The sequence below is a fragment of the Mesoplodon mirus genome (assembly GCF_964341445.2).
Source record: "Mesoplodon mirus genome assembly, chromosome: 5".
NCBI classification, from domain to species: Eukaryota; Metazoa; Chordata; class Mammalia; order Artiodactyla; family Ziphiidae; genus Mesoplodon; species Mesoplodon mirus.
In genome coordinates, this window is record NC_138980.1 from 57,635,692 (window position 1) to 57,650,108 (window position 14,417).

A 14,417-nucleotide genomic window follows, 5' to 3' on the forward strand; every position below is an offset into this window, starting at 1 on the left:
TGATCCGAGGAAATGATGGTTAAAGAAGTGAGGGGGGGCTTCCCTGGTGGCGCAGTGGTTGAGAGTCCGCCTGCCGAAGCAGGGAATATGGGTTCGTGCCCCGGTCCGGGAGGATCCCACATGCCACAGAGCGGCTGGGTCCGTGAGCCATGGCCGCCAAGCCTGCGCGTCCAGAGCCTGTGCTCCGCAACAGGAGAGGCCACAACAGTGAGAGGCCTGCGTACCGCAAAAAAAAAAAAAAAGTGAGGGGGTGAGAAGCCCAGGGGTTCCCGGAGGAACCTTGGCAGACCTTAGTGCAGAGGATAGAAACGGAACGCAACAGGCACTCGAAAATGAATGAGAGATGGGGAAGGGATAACCCAAGAAGAGGGTGGGACAGGAGGGCCAGTTGACACTGCAGTGTGGGTCTTCTGCTGGGGTCAGATCACCTGTATCTGTTCCACCATGTGACTCATGAGGCGTGATTCTGCTCTAGCTCTGCCATAGCTGTGTGAGCTTGCGAAGCTCATCTCACTCCTCTGGGCTTCAGTTCCTTGTCTATACAGTGAGGAAATAATTCTTTCTTGGTACTCCAGGGGTTTTGAGATGATGGAGGAAGATGTCTGGAAATCTGAAGTTTTCTGGATGACCTTGGGCATGTCTCTTTCTCTCTCTGTGCTAATTCACCCCTGGACCTTGATTTCTTCTTATGAGAAGTGACTGATAACCTCAGAAGGGCTTTCTCTCTTCCAAGTCACCTTTTCTCAGAAGCCCTTTCTGATTCCCTTAAGCCTCTGTGAGTGCCCCTCTAAATGCACTCTCAGCCCCCCTGCCCTCCCTGGGCACTGTCTCTCCCACTAGCCTAGGTGCCCTGAGGTCAGGGACTGTAACTTACTACTGCATCCCAACACCCAGCAGTGTCTGGCACATAGTAGGTGCTCAACAAGCTTGTTTAAGGAATGTATGTCGATGGAATCAACCGGATAGGTTATCAGAGCTCCTTTTTACAGATGGGAAAGCTAAAGCACAGAGAAGGGACCCAGCCCCAGGTGCCACAGCAAGGGGAGTCTGCCACTCGAGACAGGCATCAGGTGAGTGGGGCCGGGCCACTCTTTAATAAAAGTGACTCAGCGGCTGGCTGGCGTGGGCTGCGGAATTTCTAAACATCTCCTCACATCCTGAGTGAGCAGGCTACAGGAGAGAGCAAGCAGAGGCAAAAGAGGAAGAAAAACAAGAAACTTGGGGGAAAAGAAAGAGGGAGGGGGAAATAAAATTGAAAACAGACGCACGCGTCCACCCTCCCCGCCCCCAGCCCCCCTTCTCCCAGCTGAGCCAATCAGAGGCCGCCGTGCAGCCTTTCCCCCAAAGTGGGGGGGCAGGGAAGCCCACGGTGGTGTGAGCTCCTGGGGCTGCCAGCAGCCTGCAGTCCCTGCCCGCCCAGTCTGGAGCCGGAGAGGAGGGACTAGGAGAGCGCCCGGGCCCCTCTGACCAGCGGCACCAGGCAGCAGCCTGTGCCCAGCGATACAGACAGACAGATCCAGGGCGGCCCCTCCTGGCAGCCCTGCTCCTCCAGAGGGATGCTTTGGGAGTGAGGCCACTCCTCACCCCCGTAGCCCCTCACTCCCTCCATTCTCCTGAGGCTCTGGGAGCCTGCAAAAGTCCTCACTGCCCTCCTACCCTGCCGCTGCTCAATTTCGGGTCCAGCAAAGTCTTTCTGATAACAGGAGAGGGTAGGCAGTGAGGAGGTCTTCCTGGAGGGGGTGACAGCCCAGGGCCCAGGACCTTGCCCACACTTCAGAAGGCATCAGCAGCAAGGTAAGTGCTGGGAAGAGGAGGGAACCCCAGCCCCTTGTCCTGTCCCCTTGTCCCAGACTGCGCCTTCTTGGGTAGGTCAAAAAATGGAAAATATTTTTAACCAAACCAGATGGGAGGAGGCCGGGAGGCTGTCGGCGACATCAGGGCTGGAGGAGCCAGCTCTCTGCTGTTCAGGCTGCTTCTGGGGTCGGTGCCCCCTGCCCTCATCAAACAAATTTCAGAGGTTTCTGGGTGCCGAGAAGGGTGGGGGGGACCTCCAAAGCAAAGCACAGCCTGTGGGGGGTGGCGGGGAGAGCTGGGAGGGGTGTGAGAGGGGAATTGAGAGATGGCCAGCAGGGTACATGGCAAGAGGACCTAGCAGGGAACGGGGACCTCAGATCCACTGCCTCTGTCCCTGCGCCCAAGCCTTGTCCCTAAGAATCTGTCTGGCTCTAGGCCAGTCGGCCGCCAGGCAACTTCTCAGGATTTAAATGGATTTGCAAATTTTCCAGATTCCTAAGATGTCCTTCCAAACCCCCAGCGGCTGGGAAAGTGCGAAGGCGAGGGGGCCATGGCAGGCCCGTGCTAACAGTCACAGTCGTGCAGCCTGGGCCGGGGGTTTGGGATCTGGCAGTCAGATCTGGGGGCCCCTCTGTGAAGAAGGGAGGTTGGCTGCTGGGCCCTTTCCTCTGGTCCCAGGCAGCAGCTCAGGCTTCCTCACTGTCTCCCTCCTTCTTAAATATGAATCTGATTCCTTCTGTGAGTCTCCCTAGTAGAAGGTGCCTATAGAAAGCCCAAACTCCTAATAGCGGCTGCCACTGATCGACACTTACTGCATGCCAGGACCATGTGGAGTGTTTTATAAGCATGATCTCATGTAACGCTCACCAGCAAATCCAGAGGCAGGGACTGATTTTATACCCAATTTACGAGTGAGGAAACTGAGGCTCACAGCAGCCACAAAACTGTACCACACCGCTAGTAGGTGGCAGAGCTCAGGGAGGTAGTAACCTCCCTGCCCCATCACAACAGACTTGGGCTTTGTGTTCCTGCCGGTCAGATCCCAGGATTCCCGGAAGGAATCTTCATGATCCTGACAGTGGGCATGCGCTTCCTTCCCACTTTCCCTTTTCCTTCAAGGACCCTCCCTATTCTGCCTCCTCCAGGCAGCCTTCCCAGGTTCTTCTAGTCTTCCAAGAGCTTACCATGCCCGTCATCCTGGAGCCTTGTTGCTTGACCCTCTCTTTCTGTTCGTGTTCTGTTTACACATCAGAGATTGTTTGGGCCCCAGGCTTCCCCATCTTGTGTTCTGGCCCCAGTGTTCCCAGGAGGCCAGTGGGGCTGAGAAAATGTGGTTGTGAAGGGGAGGAGGGACTGACTGAAGGCCTTGTGCTCCCAAGGGTGAGCCCAGAACCAAGGCCTCTTGTCTTCCTTCAGGTGCCTTTCCAGAACCTTATGTGTGTCCCCCAGACATTTTCCTATATGTCAAGGGGGGGAAGTGCCCCTGCCTCTGTGATCCCAAAGTGCACAGAGGCCTCTAACGAGATCTTCTGAAATCAGGCCGTCCTCCCCTGCCTCCAGGCATCAGGGCCCTGAATCCACAGCACTTGGGGACATGCAGACCATGTTGGTCACCATCATGGAGTGTTTACCCTGTGCTGGGCACAGAGCCTGGAACCTCGTACGCCTTATAATCCCCACAATGGGTTTTTGGAATCGGTATTATTCTTACCCCTGTTTTGTTTTGTTTTTTTTTAACATCTTTATTGGAGTATAATTGCTTTACAATGGTGTGTTAGTTTCTGCTGTATAACAAAGTGAATCAGCTATACATATACATATATCCCCATATCCCCTCCCTCTTGCATCTCCCTCCCACCCTCCCTATCCCACCCCTCTAGGTGGACACATAGCACGGAGCTGATCTCCCTGTGCCATGCAGCTGCTTCCCACTAGCTATCTATTTTACATTTGGTAGTGTACATTTGTCCATGCCACTCTCTCACTTCGTCCCAGCTTACCCTTCCCCCTCCCCGTGTCCTCAAGTCCATTCTCTACATCTGCGTCTTTATTCCTGTCCTGCCCTTAGGTTCTTCAGAACCTTTTTTTTTTTAGATTCCATATACATGTGTTAGCATACGGTATTTGTCTTTTCTTTCTGACTTACTTCACCCTGTATGACAGACTCTAGTTCTATCCACCTCACTACAAATAACTCAGTTTCCTTTCTTTTTATGGCTGAGTAATATTCCATTGTATATATGTGCCACATCTTCTTTATCCATTCATCTGTCGATGAACATTTAGGTTGCTTCCATGTCCTGGCTATTGTCTTACCCCTGTTTTGAAGACAAGGAAAAGAAGGCTCAGAGAAGCTAAGTGACTTTCCCAGGGTCACACAGTTAGTTGGTAGAGTTGGTATTTAGGCCGAGGTCTGCCTGAAACCAAAGACTTAACCCCCTTGCTCCCAGGGAGCCCCTGGTCAGAGCGGAGAGTCTCCATCCTCCCACAGAGCCTGCTCCTGGCTCCAGCACTTTCTCCAGCAGAAAGATTAGCTTCAGGCCTGACCTGCTCCCAGGTCCACCCGGGCCCTGGCTTGGTCCTGAGTGAGGAAGGAGACCATCTGGTGAGTCCCCTCCCTTCAGTGGTGATCGGGCAGCCCTCCCTCCTCTGTGGGAAGAAGAGCTGAGACTTCTAATTGCCCACAGATGTGGGGCAGCGGGAAGCACCGTGGATTCAGAGTCAGGAGACCCAGCTCTGGTCCTGGCTCGACTCAAATCCACTGTGTGGCCAACCTCAGGCCCCCATGTCCTCTTTCTTGCTGCGTCCGCATCTGGAAGGCAGTGAGCACGGTGGGTAAACAACACCAGGCTTGGCATCTGATGAGCCCCGCTTGGCTCTGGCTGACTGTGTGACCCTGGGCTAGCACTCTGCCTCTCTGGGCGTCAGGCCCCTCCTCTGTGAGCAGTAGGGTGGGATGCAGGGTCCACAAAGTAATAATACAGATAAGGTGCTTAGCACAGTTCCTGCATCTCCTGGGGCTGGACTTAATGCCAAAGGCTAAGAGAGAACAGCCGCTCTCCCAGCCTCCTGCACGGGACGACCTGGCTGTGAAATTGGTCTGCACCTCGTGAAGTGCTATGCCCACAGAAGGGAAGGGACCTGGGCACCATGGGTGTGCTAAAGGCTCAACTCTATCCTCCAGACACAGTCTTGTTCTGAGACCAGCTGCCTTCTCGGTTGAAGGAGGGGACTCTGGAGGGGACTCGGGGTGCTTTGCTCAGGACAGGCTACTGAGTGGTGAGGAGGGAGGAAGGAATGAGAGAGGCCCCAGACATTCCTGAAATGTACCCCCTCACCCCATTTCTCGCACGTGGTTCAGAACCCTGCAGGCAGTGGACCCTTGGAAGGGGGAGATCTTCCTGCCCTGTTTTCCACAGCTCCCACAACCCTCCACCATGTCTCCCCAGCATCAGAGCTTGTAACGCCTCAACTGGGAAGCCATGTGTGCAGGATGACAGAACTGGGACCAGCCCTCTCTGAGCACTTTCATTGTGCTTTACATCCATTACCATCAAGTCCACTGCTGTATTCCTTAGTGCTTGGAACAAGCCTGGCATTCAGTGAGTGCTTAATAAATATTTGCTGAACTAATTTAATCATCGCAAACCACCTCAAGGAGTGGATATAAACTCTCCATTTTACAGATGAAGAAATGCCCAGAGAGGTTAAGAGGTTAAGTCAGTTGCCCAAAGTCCCACAGCCAGGATGTGATGGAGCCAGGATTTAAACCGGGTGTTTCTGACTCCAGAGTCCACGAATGCGAGGCTCGGTGGGTTCTGGGTCTCGGCTGTGGTGCCCCTCAGAGCTCCAGAGGTGGTCATCAGACCCGGCAACCCATCCTGTGCGACTGTGGGTGAGTCAGTCCCTCCCTGGGTCTCAGTTTTCCCATCAGTAAAACAAGGAGGTTGAACAAGATGATCTCTGAGCTCCTTCCAGCCCTAAAACAATTCCAGGATTCCAAGCCACACCAGCCCAGATTGGCAGCTGCACAAGCTCTGTTGTGTACTCAGGGATCATGCATATTTAACTTCACAGTGAAAGGGTTTTTTCTTACCCTTTTTCTACACATTACAGAAAGTGGTCAGGATCGATGACCTCTAATGGAAAGCAGTGCCCTATAACAAGGAGGAGGGACATTCTGACAATCAGAGCGGCCTGTTAATGCACTCAGTTTCTTGGGGAGCTCTGAGGTCGTGTTTTCCCAGTGCCCACAGCCCTCTTTTCCTGGGATACTGAGGAAGGAGGGTCAGGAGGACTGCCTGTGAGGGTGTGTGTGTGGATGCTGTGACCCTTTGCTGATTTTCGAACTTCATAGGCTCTGATTTCAAAAGGAAGCAAGGCTTTGACCCATGGTAGATGAATGAATGATGGGCTCCAGAGGCAAGGGAATGGATGCAGAGACCCACCTCTAATGGAAGGAGTGTGGAATTCACACACTGTTTCTTCCAGTGTAGAAGCCCCTCCCAAGACTTCAGACCCAGAACCCTCAGGCAGAAGAGCTTCCTGAACCCCCCAGGCCGTGACCCCAGGATCCACCTTTCCCAGATGCTTTCTGGGACGCCCCAGCCCAGCCTACTGCAGGAGGTTGAAAATCAAAGTGTATTGCTTTAACTGCATTAGTACCCTCTCTTCTCCTCGCTTCAGATCAGAGCTATTTAATGTCTCAGGTGTCCAGAGCCTTTCATCTGCCAGAGGTACCAGCTTCTCTGCCCTGTGATGGAAAGGGTTGTCGCTTGGGAGGTAGGGGCAGCAGGGCCAGGGGGGTCAGATAGTTCCTGAAGGTCAGAAGTGAAAAGGATTATGGGGATCCCTGTGCTCAACTTCCTTACTATATGCACGGGAAACTGAGGTCCAGAGAAGAGGAGGGACGTGCCTCAGGTCCTACAGGTTGTCCGTGATAGCACTCAGCCCAGGACCTGGCCTGCAGGTCTGGACTTTCCTCTGTGCCAGCGCATGTGCTGAATCTTCACCATCCACCTCTGTGGTCCAGGGCTTAGGCTCCAGCTCTCCCTGGGGTGAGGCCACAGGGCAGAGTTTTGGCTGAAAAGGAGCAACACCATCCTGATGAGGGATGGGAACCCCTCTGGGTAGTCTTGTGGACCGTGGAACCTTTGGTTACATCACTTCTCCATTCTGGCCGTAATTTCCTTTTACATAAAGTGATGGGGTTGGGGGCAAGGGGACAGCTCAGTGACCCCAGAGGTTCCATCCAGCTCTGTTCTTAGCCCCTGAGAGCTCCTGCCAGCCTTTGTGTGGCTATTTCGCATGTTGTTGCTGCCCTGGTTACCTTCTGTCCTGGGAAGTGGAATCATAAGGGCTGTGACACACCCTCTTCTAGCTTCTCCACTCCTAAGGCTGAGCCTAAGTGGTCATGGATGGCGGAGGGGGAAGCTCCAGAGTCAGCCCCAGAGGGCAGGGCTCAGATTTACAAACCTGTCACTGAAGCCCTAAAGGTAAAGGCTCAGGTGTGACTCAGTGGACCGTGGGCTACTCCTGTCTTAACTGTACTTGTGTCCTTATCAGCCCCCAGGCTGGGGCCTTTTTGCTGAATGGATAATGAAAGAGTGATAAATAAGTGTACGGAGAGATGGATAAACAGGTTGGTGGCTGCCTGCATGGATGGATGGGTGGATGGATAGACAGATGGCCTCCCCTTTAGTCCAGGGAGCAGGGGTGACTTCATGAGCATTCAACATGTGCAGTCACAGCAGGCTCCATGCTTAGAAGGGCCTAGCATTGCCTTGAAATGCTGAAGAGTCTTTTAACAAGGGTTCCTGCATTTATATTTTGCACTCGGCCCCGCAAACTATATAGCAGGTCCTGCCAGGGAGTTCAGGCTGGGTTTGAGATGGCTTCATCCCTGAGACTGGTCTCGCTGCCTCCACTGTCCCCATTCTAATCCACGCCCTCCCACAAAATGCCAACCTACTCCGTTCACTCTCCTTTGTGAGAGGCCCCCCATCCCCATAAGGGCTTGGACTTGTGCCATTGTCACTGCCCAACCAGCAGCTAGCCCCCTACTCTCACTGTCAATACCCTGACAAGTTGGCTTCCCAGTGCCTCCAGGGCAGAGCCCAAGTCCTTACTCAGCACCCCAAACTTTTCCCAGAGTGGCCTCTGCCCTCCTTCTCTGCCCATCCCCTGCCTCTTTGCTGAAGAGCCCCAGTTTCTAGCCTAACAGATCTCTCTCTGCCACCACCCGGATGCCTTGCGATCTCCCCCTTCTGTAACTGCTCATGCAGAGCTTCTGTGAAATACCCTTCCCTGGCCTCATCCACTAGAGAACCCAACTCAAGGCCACCCTCTCCCCCCTTGAAATCGTCCTATAATCATAATAATTACCATTTACTGAGCACCTGTTATACATCAGGAGCCTTTCTTCATCATCTCTAACCCTCACAGCAATGGAAAAGGATATCTCTTTTGCTGTCTTCCAGAAAATTGGGACTCAGGGAAGTTAAACTCAGAGAGGTCACATGTTTATGAGGTAGTAGAACTGGGACTTTGACCTGGATTAAATGGCTTCTAGCTGGGACTGCGGCCCCTGGCCTGGCTGAACCCCTCCATGTGCTTTCACTGCCCCGGGAGGCGTCAGGCACAGCCTGCTGGCATCAGGGTCCCATATGTCTGTGCTACCCCCTCACCAGCCCATCCCATCACCTCCCTGGAGGGGAAGGGTCACCATCGCCTGCCTATCCCAGTTTCCCAGCCCAGGGAGTGCTGAGTTTTTAGGGGGCAGCTGAGAACCAGAAGAGCTGACTCTGCACAGCCATTTGATCTCTCATGCTGGGTAAGCATCTATTGAGCACCTACTGTATGCCTAATCCCATATGAGGAACTTGAAGACATCCCCCACATTGTTAGATGGGTTTCCTCATTTGTGAAAAATCAAACTAAGAGGCCAAGACAAAGGTAGAAGAAAGAGCTGGTTGGCAGACAGTCGACTGGGAGTCATTAGACTTGCGTTCTGGTCCTGGGTTGGCCTTTAAATCCTTGGAGTGCGCCAGGAGGAGACCCGACCCTACCCAAGCTGAGCCTGCTGACAATACCAATAACAACCGCAGCTACCCTTCCTGGCTTTCCCATCACCCCATTTCCCACACGCATCCTTTGCTGACAAGCTTAGCCTAGCGGGGTCTCAAGGCCAGCGAGTGAGTGAATGAGTGAGTGACTTATTCTCTCGTGAGTGAATGAAGAACAGTCACGTGGCCACTGACTTGGCCGAGGGCTGGGCGCCAGGCCCTGCTCTGAATATTTTCCTTGTATTAACTCATTCAAAGGCCTTGACAACTCGATGACGAGACCTGACTTACAGATGGGAAACCCGAGGTGCAGGGAGGCTGAGTAACAGTTAAGTGGGAGACTTGGGGTGGGCGACTGGAGGAAGGGGTGAAAACAGATGCTGGGAAAGCCAGAGAGGAGTGAAACGTGGGCGTTTTCTCCCCTCTGGCTCTGCTGCCCAGGAGGGCTCTGAGGGGAATCTCAATGCTCCGTAATTGGCAGCAATCAGCGGCAGGTTCTCCTTAGCTAGCTGCCCTGCCCGATGTGCGGGCTCTGGGCTGCTGGGGGGGAAGGCCGCGTGCTGATGGGTCAGTCTGAATGGCCGAGGCCTGCCCCCTGCCCACTTGGCTCTGAGAACCATTCTATGTGTGGCCCCCACCCTGGCCCAGGGCTGATCTCGGGCTGGCAGCAACCAGGGGAACAGAAGGTTTGCTTGTCTGCGCCTGCTGCGCCCCGCTCCCCAGCCTCAGCCTGGGACCCCTCTCAGGGGCTCCTCTGGCTGCCAGGGCCTGATGCTCCTCGTTGCCATGGCACTGGCTGGAGATGAGACTCTGGGGGTTGGCTGTGGGGGGCGGGTTTCAGGGAGGGCAGCTGAGGGATGGTGGAGGCCTGGAACTCTGCAGCTGCAGAGGCCCCCAGGCCCTCTGTGAACAGTGGAAGGGGTGCTGGAGCTTCAGCAGGGGCAGGCCTGGACCCTGAGCACAGCAGGCCTGTGGCAGAGCTGACCACGCACCTAGCCTGACTACCGGCATGCTCTTTCTCAGAGGTGTCTGGGACAGGCCTCATGGTAGACCAGAGACCTGCTTGGGCACTGCCTCTGCCAGACCCAGGCTGTCCTCAGCAGAGACTCCTCTCCTCAGCCTAGATGCTGACCCTCAGACTCTGCAGTGACATCGCAGAAAGGTTCTGAGTTCTACCCTTACTTGACTTCCAAATTCCTGGGTGAGCTGGGGTAGATCCCTGGGGCTCACTCTGCCCCTCAGTGAGGGAGGGACAGGACTGTAACCTCTGAGGATCCCTCATCCCTGAGAGCCTGGATTCAGTGTGGACCCCATTAGGGTGAACCCATGTGGGAGTGTTTCTCTGTGATCAGACCTGTTTCTGGGCAGAAGCTAGGCAGTCTAGCAGAGCAGTTAAGGATACAGGTTTGGAGTCAGATGGGCCTGAGTTTGCATCCCAGCTTATCATTGGCTTATTACTTATTGGCTGTGTGACCTTGGGCAAGTTGCCATACCTCTCTGAGACTTAGTTTCCCCCTCTGTGAAATGGGAATAATGATTATATCCTCCTCACAGGATTGTTGTGAGGATAAAACAAAATCCCCAGGTCATCTCATTTAGCAGAGTGCCTAGCTCTGAATTAGTAAGGGCTTTTGTTTGTTTTCGGATTGTGGAGCATCAGAAAAATGAATGGGAAGAAAAACGTCCTTGTTGTGGGGGACATTGGCATTGGTGAATGGAAGCAGGACCAATGGGTAGAGGATACGATGAGACAGATTGTGCTTAATGGAATAAAAATTTTCAAATAGTCTGACCTCTGAGGATCCTGGGCTGTCCAAGAATGGAATGGGCTGCGGGTGAGGTAGTGAGATCCCTATCATGGGAGGTGTGCAATTGGAGGCTGGACAACCCCTTTGTTTGCAGAGAGGGTGGGGGAGATGTGAATTGGGAGTACTTACAGCCCCTCCCAGCCCTAAGATTATAGGGCTCTGTGAAAGATGGTGTGACTTTCTCCCCCCTTATCCTGCCAGGTTCACCTGGCTGAAGGAGGCTGAAGGAGAGGTTGGAAAACAGAGGGTGAAAGAATAAACCTGGTCAATTGTATATTGAGCTCGTACTGTGTGCCAGGCACAAGCTTGACACCTTTGCCTCCTGCCTGAGAGGCTGTCACATGAGTGTTGAGCCTGTGTGCTGTCAGTCTGCCCAGGATCGAGCACCAGCTCCAGTACTGGTGAAATCCGTTGGGCAAACAGTTTGACCTCTCTGTGCCTTGCTTTCCTCATGTGTAAAATGCGGAAGCAACACTGATGTCATGGATTGTTCTGAGATCATTCACATTCAGGCCTTAGCCCAGGCTTTGGGTGATAAGAACTAAATCGTAGGTAGTTATTCTTCTTCTTCTTGTTATTTTCAAGGCCTTCTAAGTCCTTGTTCCTTTTTGAAGGGGCCACTGGGGCCTAGCTGGGATCCAGAGGACTCTAGTGCAGGGATCACTGGGCCTGGGCAGAGCCAGGCCATATGGGCCGGGGAGTGGCCATGGGGATGAACAGGGAGGCCAGCGAGGCGCCGGGGGAGGCAAGCAGTGTTTGCTCGGCAGGCGGGTGGACAGGCGTGTGCAGTGGGCTTCCCTCCCTCCCTCCCTGACCTCCTTCTCAGGACTGCTTCCCAGCCCGTGTGGGGACCCAGGCCCCCTCCCCTGGGCCCCCAGCGGACATGAGGCACACACTGAGCGCTTTCCCATGAACTGTTCCAAGGAGCTTGGCCTGCTCCCCCTACCCCCAAGTGCGGGTGAGGGGGTGTGCGGGAGCGGGGGCTCGGACTCGGGGGATCAGCCCTTTCTTTATCAGCCTGACTCCGATCCAGACAGATGTTTCGTCTTATTTTGAACTTCCAGAAAATAGGTCATTTCTTTCCATTGTGTCCCTGGGGAGGCCTCCTGGGGAGAGGAGCACAGAGTGAGTGACAAGAGCATGGGGGCCTCACTTGGGCCCCTGGGGAGCTGGGAGGACAGCATCCTCCCCCCTCTGTCATGATGAGCCGTCTGTCAGCAGGGCCAGGGCTTGAAGGGTCTTAAAGGCTGGGCTAGGAAGCTGGCCTTTACTGAGGGCAGATGGAGAGCCATGGAGGCGCCAGGGAAGGACATGGTCAGATGGGGACATCAGAAATGTTCCTCTGGTTAGGGTGTGAGAACAGGCAGGAGGGGACAGACTGGAGGTGATAGGGGAGGGGTTGGTACAATGGGGCAGGCAGAGGCCACCAAGTTTCTCCTGGAGGGGGCAGGGGTAGGGGCATCCGATTGACGGTCCATGGAACTAGCACTGTTCTTCCACTCACTTGGACTTCCAGAGCAGCTGGATCCCATGCCAGGCCCCAGCTTAGCTGATTTCTGCTGCTTTGTTTGGGAGACCTCATAGGTACCTGGAAAGCAGGAACGTCCTCTGGGTCTAGAAGCAGCGTGGCAGAGAGTTGGGCCTGGGTGATCAAGCTGCATCATTGTGTGATTTGGGGCAGGTTGCTCACCCTCTCTGACCTCCATGTGATCCTGAGGTTTGTGGGGAGATTCAGTGTGTCGGGTGGAGTGCTCAACCTTTAGCGGCAGAAGGGGCATCGGATTGAGAGGGGCAGGTGAGAGCCGCATAGCCTCCGCCCCTTGCCAGCTTTCTATCCGCTGCCCGTAACTATCTCCCAACCCAACGGAAACTGCTCTCCTTCCTGGCTCCCAGGATGGGGTTCCCCTACCTGTGTTGCAAGATTGTACCTAAAAGTCAGCCCACATGGGTCACACTCTCTGCCATCACTCTTGTACTTTCCCAACCGCTGGCGGGAAGACTCAGTCTCCAGCTCCAGATGCCTCTTGCCCCTACACACGCCCAGGACTGAAGCTGGCTGCCTTCTTCGAGCTGAGTCATGACATCCTGGCTAGGGCCCCTCCCCCGCACCCTACCCCCACCCCAGCATTCTAACTCAGCACAGCTTCTTCCAGAGCAGGGTCCTGAGAGTCACACCACGTCAGCCCCAGAAGTGTTCCTAGGACAGCCCTGCCCACCCTGTGTACAGATGGGGAAACTGAGGCTCAGAGAGGGGCAGGACCATATAAGCAGCTGACAGAGCTGAGCTAGAACCCACATCCCTTACTCTCAGCCAGGGATCAGTCCCCGAAGTTTGTGTCAGGGGCTGTGAAGTGTCTGTGGTGTGGAGGAGAGAGGACTAGACCACCGGGCAGGAGACCGGAGTCTGTGTCCCCCTTCTGCCAGCAACTTAGCAAGTCACCTCCTCTGAGTCTGTTTCCAATCCCCGCCAGGCTGGGACAATGCAGGGAAGGTGATATAAAGGTCTGTGTGTGGCAAGGGGGGTCGGTATCCTGTGGGAAGGGAGGGAGCAGCAGCTGTGGTTTGAACCGTAGGCCCTGAGCCACGAGCCTCACATCTGAGCCGGGGCTGGAGGCAGGGGCTGCCCAGTCAGGTGTGCTGCAGCACCCCATTGGCCAACTGAGCCCAGGATTGCCTAGGTCAAAACACTGAGACCTATCCCTGTCCTTTTCCAAGCCTCAGTTTCCCCATCTGTACAGTGGGGCACGGTAAGGGGGCTGGATCAGATAGCTGGTTCCTGAGGGCCTCGGAGCTCTGACATTCCAAGACTCTGACCCCACGACCGGGCCTCCTCCTCCCTCTGGCATCTTGTTTATTCAGAGCATCCCTGGCCCAAGACTGCTGGCCTCAAGCACCCGCTTCTCCCGGGAGCAGGGCTTCCTCCCACCCCCATTTCACTGCTATTTCTGCCCAGCCTGTTCCCCACCTCCAGACTGAGTGTCCCTCTGTCCACTCAGATACGCAGCCCCTCCAACTTCTAAACTAGCTCAGTGCCAGCTCCCAAACCCTTTCCTCCGCCACATTCTCATCTCAGAAAATGGTATTGTGCCCCCAGCACACACACACTCCTGCCCGCTAGTACTCTAAGCCAGACATAGGGGTGGGGCTCACTCAGGATACCTCTCTCTCCAGCCCTCCTACATCAGATCACCAAGTCCTGTCTTTCTGGGCTGGATAAATCTCAGTCCAGTCTGTTTCCATCCGTCCCCGCTGGCCTCAGCCCAGCCAAACCCAGTAAACAGAGTAATGGTGGCAGAGCCGTCCGCCTTGGCTCAATCTCTGCTCTGTGTTCCTAGGCAACTTCCGTAAGCACTCTCTGCCTCAGTTTCCCCATCTAAAATGGGACGATCCTTGTATCTACCTCATAGTGTTGTCTGAGGAACAAGTGAGTAGATCTATGTCAAGTGCTCAGAATGGCACTTGGCACAGTACGTACACAACACGTGTTGGATCTGGGGCTTGTCTGTGCCCGCATGTGCACGTGTGTTCAGGTGAGTTTGGGGTACCGTGTGCACATGCTCTATGCGTGTTGTATGTGCACAGCTTTGCTTGTGCCGGGTATACATGTGACTTGCCGCGCATGTGCACACCTCACATGGGCACGTGGGAGAGCACAGAGGCTGCAGTCTGGGCGCCGTGGAGCTGCGTGTGTGCATGTGTGGGCGTGCACGTGTCTGGTGCCGACGTGAGGGCTGGGCACACACAGGGCCCG

General features: G+C 54.7%; 1 protein-coding gene across 2 annotated transcripts in view; it reads left to right on the forward strand.

Annotated features, from left to right (window-relative positions):
• Positions 1-1,384: 1,384 nt before the first annotated feature.
• Positions 1,385-14,417, forward strand: part of PDGFRB (platelet derived growth factor receptor beta) — a gene marked incomplete at its 5' end in the record, with an annotated part of 38,754 nt that continues 25,721 nt past the window's right edge. Inside the window, one exon of one of the 2 annotated variants that reach the window (XM_082620417.1) lies at positions 1,385-1,794. Of the gene's footprint in view, positions 1,795-9,135; positions 9,187-14,417 lie in introns of those variants that run through there. The other variant, XM_082620418.1, reaches the window with a different exon arrangement.